The sequence below is a fragment of the Microtus oregoni genome, unplaced genomic scaffold, assembly GCF_018167655.1.
Source record: "Microtus oregoni isolate MIOR12 unplaced genomic scaffold, Mior012 000050F_003, whole genome shotgun sequence".
Lineage (NCBI taxonomy): Eukaryota > Metazoa > Chordata > Mammalia > Rodentia > Cricetidae > Microtus > Microtus oregoni.
The window spans coordinates 455532-464874 of NW_024543227.1; the positions used below are offsets into that span (position 1 = coordinate 455532).

At 41.2% G+C, this 9343-nt stretch overlaps 1 non-coding gene across 1 annotated transcript; it reads left to right on the forward strand.

Moving 5' to 3' along the window:
• Positions 1–6647: 6647 nt before the first annotated feature.
• Trnaa-cgc lies at positions 6648–6719 on the forward strand. Its single transcript has one exon. It is a non-coding gene; the product is annotated as a tRNA-Ala (tRNA).
• Positions 6720–9343: the final 2624 nt, after the last annotated feature.

A 9343-nucleotide genomic window follows, 5' to 3' on the forward strand; every position in this document is an offset into this window, starting at 1 on the left:
TTTTAATTGGGTGCTGGGTAATAAAATCTAGGTCCTCATTCTTAGGCAACAAGCCCTTTAGCCAAGGAACCCTCTCCTCAACTCAATATTAAAACATGTTATTTTATTTTTTAAGGTTTTGTTCTATTTGTAATTCTCTCTCTCTCTCTCTCTCTCTCTCTCTCTCTCTCTCTCTCTCTCTCTCTCTCTCTCTGTGTGTGTGTGTGTGTGTGTGTGTGTGTGTGTGTGTGTATGAGTGTAACTCCTACTAAAGTCCAGAAATTGGTATCAGATCCTTGCAGCTAGAGTTACAAGTGGTTGGAAGCTATGGGTTTTGGTTGGTGAGAATCAAATTTGTGTCCTCTACAAGAGAAGATGAGCTTTTAACCACTAAGCAAATTCTTCACCCCAAACCCTGTGTTTCTTAAGTCGCTATTATAACAAGGTTTGCAAAGCCTGAAATATTCGGGTTAGAGTAAAACTGTAACACTAATCTATGCTCCAAAAAAATCAATAAAATCTACCCAATACTGTTCCTTATATATTAAGAAATAATACAACTGAATAAATTAAACCGTGGATATGTGTGTGTTCTGTGCATACATGTGTGTGTATGTGTGTGTTCTGAGCATACACGTGTATGTGTGTGTTCTGTGAATACACGTGTGTATTGTGTGTTCTGTGCATACATGTGTGTGTATGTGTGTGTTCTGAGCATACACGTGTATGTGTGTGTTCTGTGAATACACGTGTGTATTGTGTGTTCTGTGCATACATGTGTGTGTATTTTGTGTTCTGTGAATACACATGTATATGTGTGTTCTGTGCATACACGTGTATTTGTATGTTCTGTGCATACATGAGTGTGTGTGTTCTGTGCATACACGTGTGTGTGTTCTATGCATACATGTGTGCATACATGTGGTGTACCCTTCTTGCACAGAGACCGGAAAAGGAGGCTGGGTGCTCTGATCTATCACTCTACACCTGATTCCGCTGAGACAGTGGCAATCTTTCTGCCTCATCCTCCCATAGGCTGATATTACAAACATGAGCCACCACACTTGGTTTAAGGTCAGGGACCATCTTAAATGCAGAATGCCTAGCATACCCAGTCTTTAATGGGGGTTCAATAAATTCTAGCAAGAAAAATTAACACAATAATAGTTATAAGAAATCCTTGATATGATATTCAATGTTAACAACTTGGGCCTTTGGTGTTATATATAGTCAGTCATCACAATGTTTCTTAAATTGTTAGCATAATTACTACCATTTTAGAAGTAAGAACACGGAGATTCAGAGAGGTTGAGTAACTTGCTCACAGTCACACTGCTGTGAAGTGGAAGGGCTGAGATTCAAATTCATGAAATCTGGCTTTAAAACCTGCCCTTTTAAACTTGCTACTATAACCAGAGCAATGCAAAACTAAAATTATACCTCCACTGCTTCAGGTCTCAGTTACTGTGTTCATCATATGTGAATAACAATGCTACATGCTTGCACAGCATTATGAGACATAGTAGCTAGCATGTAAGAAAGTATCTGTCACATAGTGGGCATTAATGTCATCTGCCTTTCCTTTCACACCAATCAGAACAGGGAGGAATGAGGGGACGTGGAATGAAGGCATAGTGGTAGTGGAGCTAAAAACCAAAGTTTCAGGGTCAGATATTTCTGTTCCAGAAACTAGCCATGAACAGTCTGCAGATAGGTGGTCAGCATAGGGAAGACTTGGGTCATGTCCTCAGCCACCACATTCCTGAGTCTAAGGTCGGGAAGGTCCATAGGCAATGACCAGGACTCTTGAGTCAAATCAGAGGATCCAACCCTCTATTTAATTTCTATATCGCTTGGAGCTGATCGTCTGACTCTGGATACAATTTCTATAGCTGAGGGGGTGGGTGCCTTGCCTGGTGTCCAGGAGCTTTCTTTAGCTGACTACATATGGCTCCCGGTCTCAGAGATAGACTTCAGCTCCTTTCAAAGAAGGATTTCCCAATAGAAGGGAAGGAGTCTGAATCTGATGGTGAGCTCTCCATTTTTTTTTTTTTAAAGTGTGTTCAGGTACTGTTAAACACAGGCAGAGGCCCACTGCCCCGGCAACCTCCTAAATCCACCACAGCTATTTATTCAGGATCCATTGGCTGAGGCAGAGTGGAGGGCAGTGGAAAGCACGGAGTATTGTCCTAGTCTCCAGAAAGGGCAGGAAAGGTTTGGAAGGGAAAGCCTCACTACAGGCCTAAGTCTGCATGGTACCAAGAGGAGGTATGTCTCCCATGTTCTGGAAATGATGCAGACTTGAATGTTGACGTCAGAGACCTAGTTACAGACAATTGAGAAGGGGATTAGCAGCACATTGCTCTGTTGAGGTTAGGTAGAGGAGAAAGAACACCAAGAGAAAGGTGCCACTCCTGCCACAGAAAACTCGGTGGAGAAGGGGCATTTAATCCAAGCAGATCTATAACAAGTGCGGCCAAGAGGAGTTGGTAGCATGGAAGACAGCACCTGGCATACAACAGGCACTTAGTAAGAATAAAGAATTAGCAGGGACTCCCCTCCCCAGTCTAAGGAGCGCAAATGGAGGGCCTCACAAAAGAACCATGAGGCTGAGTACAGGAGCAGATACAACATGGCCCATATCTAGCATGAGCAGACATATCGGGGTAGAAGAATAACCTACTCATAAACAAAAGCATAGCCTGCTGAAAAGGGCACTGAGAGCCAAGATTAGAAGGCAGAGTCCCAGTATACAGATGGGCAAACTGAGTTCAGCTAATGGAAAAGGACTGGCCCTGGAAATCTCTGCGCATAAAGCTAGAGGAAAATGTAGGCCTGGCTACAATGGAGCTAAAATCAAGAGTGAATACACTCAAAATATGCACCAACAACCCAGATAACCTCTTAGTCCCAAAGGGTTCCCAGGCTGTTTGGTGTGGTAAATTGACTCTAGCTGGAAGCCTGACTCTTCCCACTGTCTCCCTCTCCACACCCCCTTCTCTCTCTTTCTCCCTCCCTTCCCCCTTCTCCTCTTTCCCTCCTTTGCTATCTTCCCAGAACTCTGCCCTGCTAAAGGGAGGAAAGCATCAAAAGTAATGCCTTATTACAAAGCAGCCTCTGTTCATTGCCTTAGCTGTTGTTAGAGGGGCAGGGAAAGGTTCTGCCTCTGTGCATGCTTGTATGGGCTCAGGAGGGTATGGATGAGGCAAAGTTTGGGACTCAGCTATACATATCGGTCTTCTCTTTGTCTCTTCACATTCAGCATGAAACCTAGAAATTAGAAGTGCACAGTGAGATGCACCATGTTCACCAGCACTGTCAGATAAATAGCAACCGTATTTTCAGGTATGATATATTCCACATGTTGCATGAGATATAGATATATATTTATATGCACTTTATCATTTGGCACAGAAACTTAAATAAGTTTCCTCTAATTTGAAGTCCTACAATGATCTTCTCTTTTTAAAACTTTTCTCCACCCCCTGTATTGAAAACAGATTCTTTTCAATTTCACTATAATCTGAATACAATTTCTCCTGACTCCCTTTCTCTACTCCTCCCAGCTCCACCCAGTCTCTTTCATCCAGGTCCACTTCCTTTCTGTCTCTCATTTTAAAAAAAAACAGGCTTCTAAGATATAACAACAAACCACAACAAAATAAAATATAATAAAACAAAAATAAAGAAAAATAAAAAATAATGTTTATTATTGTATCTTGCATTCTATTTTCTCCACGTGCTAAGTGCTGAGATTGTAGGCATGAACCACCAGTCTTGGCTAAGAGGATTTGGGGGGTGGGTTCTATTGTTTTTTAAATTCATCAATTTGTTTTTTAAATTTCATTTTACATTCCAACCACAGTTCTCCCTCTGCTCACACTCCCCATGCATCCCCACAGCAGCCCACACCTTCTCTACTCCTCCCGAGGGGTAAGGGCACATTAATTTGGGGCAGTACCAAGTCCCTCTTTCCTGCATTAAGGATAGCATCACACCTCAACACAGAGAATGGGCACCAACAAACAAGGCTGAGCACCAAGGATAGATCCTGATCCCACTGCTGGGGGCCCCCTCAGATAGTCCAAACTTCACAACTATCTCTCCACATACAGAAGGCCCATCTGAGTCCATCAATTACTGGAGAAGCCTCTATAATGATAGTTGGGGTAGTGACCAATCTGATAATAGGGGAAGGCCGGTTCAGGAACCCTTTCCACTACTGCTAGGAATCTTAGCTGGGATCATCCTTGTGGATTCTTGGGAATTTCCCTAGCACCAGGTTTCTCCCTAAAACCATAGTGACTCTCTCTATCAAGTTCCCTCGTTCATTGCTTTCCCACTCCATTCTCTATGACCATCCTGTTCCCTCATGTTCTCCTTCACCATTGCCTCGCCTTCACCACCTCCTCACCCCCAGTTTACCCAGGGGATTTCATCTAATAACCCCTTCCCAGGGCGATCCATGCATCCCTCCTTGGGGCTTCCTTGTTACCTAGCTTCTCTGGAGCTCTGGATGGCAGCCTGGTTACCCTTTGCTTTACATCTAATATACACTTAGAAGTGAGTACATACTATGTTTGTCTTTCTGAGTCCTGGTTACCTCACTCAGAAATTTTTTTCTAGTTCCATCATTTAACCTGCAAATATCATGATGTCTTTTTTCTGAAATAAGAATAATACTCTATTATATAAGTGGACAGCATTTTCTTTATCCATTATTATATTGTGAGACATCTAGGTTGTTTCTAATTTTGGGCTATTGGGAATAGAGTGGAAATGAACATGGAATAGCTAGTGACCTTCTGGGAGGTTGAAGTGTCCTTGGGGTATATGCCCCAAGTGCTATATGTGGAATATGAGGTAGTTTGAGTCCCATTTGGAGTACAAGTATTGAAGAGATCAGGATACAAGGAACCTATCTAAACACAATAAAAACAATTTACAGCAAGCCAACAGCCAGCATCAAATTACACGGAAACTCAAAGTGATTCCACTAAAATTAGGAAGAATACAAGGATGTCCACTCCCTCCGTATCTTTTCAATATAGTATTAGTTGACCTAGCTAGAGCAATAAGACAACAAAAGGAGATCAAGGGATACAAATTGGAAAGGAAGAAAAGTCAAACTTTCATTATTTGCAGATGATATGTTAGTACATATAAGTGACCCCAAAAACTCTACCAGAGAACTCCTACAGCAGATAAACACCTTCAGTAATGTGGCAGGATACAAGATCAACACAAAACAATCGGTAGCCCTCCTATATACAAATGATAAAATAAAGAGAAAGAACTCAGAGAAACATCCCTGTTTGCAAGAGCCACAAATATAAATTATACTGGGGTAGCTATAACTAAACAACTGAAACACCTATATGACAAGAACTTTAAGTCTCTAAAGAAAGAAACTGAAGAAGATATCAGAAAATGGAAAGATCTCCCACGCTCATGGATGCTCTTGCATAGGTAGGACCAACATAATATAAATGGCAATCTTACCAAAAACATTCTAGAGATTCAAAGAAATGCCCATCAAAATCCAAACACAATTGCTCACAGACTAATAGAACAATATTCAACTTCATGTGAAAAAAAAATTACAATAGTTAAAACAATCCTGTACAATAAAGGAACTTCCAGAGGCATCACCATCCCTGAATTAAAACTTCACCATAGCGCTGTAGTGATAAAAACAGTTTGGTATTGGCATAAAAGCAGACACATGGACCAATGAATTAAATTAAAGCCCCAGGTATTAATTCCTCTGGGCAATGTGCCTTGCCTTCTCTGAGGAGTAGATGAAGGTTGGGGGGACGGGTAAGAAGAGGGAATTTGCTGAGGAGAGGGAATAGAAACTTGGATGGTATGTAAATGAAAAAAATAGATTGTTTTATTTTAAAAATACTCACTTTTCTAACTCATCTGAACATACATGAAATATTTATTTAATGATTTTGTATATTGAGACATATACTAGGTGATGTATGAAAAGAGGACATATTTCAGAAAACCTCTCATTTTTGAAACTTACAAAGCATGCAGTGAGAAACATAAACATGCAGAAAGTGACAGCACCTTAGGGTTTTGTGAACCAATAGCTACCGCACATTTAGTTATTGCCATAAATGGAGTGATGGACAGTATTGGCAACGTTAAGAAACAAAATGAGCAGCCTGACCAAGATTATAAAAACTGCCTTTCAAGCCCGGAAACTAAGGCGTCTTTTAAAAGAGAAAGGAGGTATGCTAGAGAGGGTTTCAGGAAGCTACTCATACTCTCAAATATGACCGCATATCAGCAACATATTATTATTAATTCCCCATGATACTGGCATGTTGAACGACCTGCAGGTAAAGTTGAAGTAAAATTGATGGGACTGAGTAATTCAAAGTATCATTCATTGTTAGCTTACCATGCTTCAAAGAGCATAAGGTTTGCTCTTATAATTGTTGTTGTTATTATTTTTATTGTTATTATTTTTCCTTTGATTGAAAATAGATTGTTTTCTCATGCAACAAATGTCCCAAGAATCCTATCAAAGCACTAAACTCAACCTGGAATCCAGTATGCTCAAAGGACCTGATGCAGACCCTTTGCAGAGACGCTGAACGTTGGCGCGGTTCCTCTGACTTCACAAGGGCTTTGATGAAGCTGTTACCAGGTGTGGGGATGTAGCTCAGAGGTAGAGCACATGTTTCGCATATATGAGGCCCCGGGTTTGAGCCCCGGCATCTCCAAAACAATACTTTTAACCTTTGATTTTCTTTTTTCAGGATGTTTCTGTACAAGGTGTCCCAGAATTTAAAGTCCCGTGATGAGGTTATATATGCATAGCTAATTATTGGATAAAATTGCTCATTTGTCACCGTGACAGCAATGTTCATCTTTGTGACGACATTTCCATAGATACCACCATGGTCTGGTGAGTACAATGTGGTCGGGCTTTTAGGGATATGCTTTGTTCACAGAGCGGAAAAAAAAAAAAGAAAAGCTCTGCATTCGTAGTGGGGACAGTTTCTCTAATGGGTATGCTTTCTTGGGTGAAAACAAGGGTGAAGAGTTCTTCCTTTGAGAGGAAGTAAGGGAGGGCTGGGCGGAGCCATTCCTGGTTACTAAGGGGGAGGCAGCATTACGGTTGTCATAGAAACCGGGGTCATTATGGCGACTCTTTTCAAATGGCGACCGGACGATGTCCTGGAAAGGAGCATTCAGTTCCTGGTGTTTGGACTGTGTTGAGCTTATGGATTCCCGGAGGTGAGCACCAGAATCTTTCTGAGGGTTGGGAGGCAGATGCAGGGATTCCAGACCCAAGTAGGACCACTCCTACCTCGTGCTTGCAGCCTGTGTTTCTCCGGAAGGAGAGAGACTTGGGACCATTCTGCCTCCTCCTGTGCTGTTCTGTACAGGGCTGTGCTGGAGCCATTGTCCAGGAGGGGAGTTGTCGGAGAGTGAGCAGGAGGGAAATGAGGCCAAATGAGCACTCTGTGATCCCGACTTCCCACTCTGTGCGTGAGATTGCTCGCTGACATTTGAGGTTTTCCGTATGTTTCATAGAAATGTTAGAAATGTTTTATCAGATATATGTATTTCTAACTTTTCTCTTAGCCTCAGACTTATCATCTCAATTCTCATCCATGTCTTTGGAAGAGCGGGAGATTTTAAATTGTAAGATCCCACCTTCTCTTGTTCTTCAATTACGGTTTTTATTCGGTGTCTTGTCTGCGAAATCTTTGCCTGGCACTCAGTGACAGGGATTTTCTTCTTGTGTTCTGTTTGACATTTATAGGCTGATTTTTATATTTTTACATCTGTAATTTATTTTGAATGGTCTTCACATATGATACGATGTAGGTCCTAGTTTGTATTTGTGCGTATGGATATACACTTGCCTCAGTATTGCTTCCTGAAAGGCCATCTTTATGCATCAAATTGCCTTGTTTATTTGTGAAACATCAGTTCTCCAATTATCCAATCATGGTACATATGCCAGTAATCCCAGTGCCTGGGAGGCTGCAGCAGGAGTATGGTCAGTTCTTCTCAGCACACACTACACGCACTACACACAAGCTTGATGCCAGCATCAGGTACAGGAAAAATGTTGACTCGATATAGGCAGTGGTCTGTAAATGTGTGGATGTGAGCGTGGAATGTTGGTTTTGGACTTTTTCTTGCCAACTTTGATTCAATAGCATGCTGGTCCAATTACTGTAGGTTCAAACAGAGGTCTCCTATCAGGCAATGCTGTTCTCTAACATTTGTCTGTTTCTAAGGTTTACACAAGCTATATATTTAGTCTACAATGTTTAGAGTTATCCACTCAATTTTTAAAAAGAATAAGTGCTATTTTGTTGTTAGTGCATCCAATCTGTAGCTCAGTTTTGAATCAACAGACATCTTACTAATAATGAATTGTTTGAGCTGCGAACATAGTTGACCTTCATTAAGACAGGTTGTCTCCAATTCAGCAATGTTTGGAAATCTCTCGGCCTATCAGCACTATGGATCTATCTGTCGGGATAATGCACAAATATTTGTACTTTTTGATTCATCTATAACTGCTATTAGTTTTTAAACAAATTTATACATATTGTTTTTTCTGTGAACAAATTATTAAATCTTCTGTAAACTGTCAGGAAACAAGTGTCAATGAAACTTACAAAGGATATTTTTTGTTGAAAGCATGGATTATCCCATGATGAAAACGTTATTTGATGTGTAATGCAGTTTGTCGTTAAATTCTTATCGGCATTTACAGGTTATTATTGACAGTCTGAAACAAATGAGAGAAATGTCCCAGAGACAAATCCATGGCCATCGTCACAGGAATCTCATTCAGACCACATAATTTAGTAGCTCTCACCATCCTGTGTGTGGTCAGAGATGAGTCTGTTGTAACGTGATTGTACCCCTTGAGCTCTCAGTAAATACCAGGAAGCTAGGAGAGTGAGAATGAGAGGTGTCTGTGTGTGTGTGTACAGGAATTCCTTGGCAGAGGCTGGTCTGCAAAGCCTGGTTGATTGACTCTTAGACCTGCAGTGATATGGAGATGGTGGAAGTCGCAGTCCCAATGCCTAATTACAGTTTCCTTTGTGTTCTCTTGAGCCCATGAGTAGCCACTCCTTGGGCCCCCTGTGTTGGACTTACCTAACACCTTGTCACTAACAGATGACGTTGGACCTGACATTTAAAATATCAGAATATGTCTCCTTAACAAAGCTCTAAGCTTCTGCGAGTCAAAGTACTGTGTGTCATCACATAGCAGCTAGTAGCTGAGGTTTCTCTGCTTTACCATAATAGTCTACTTAATATTATCTCCAATGCACTGAAGGAGAGTCTATAGTTTCTTCATTCTGTTATTATA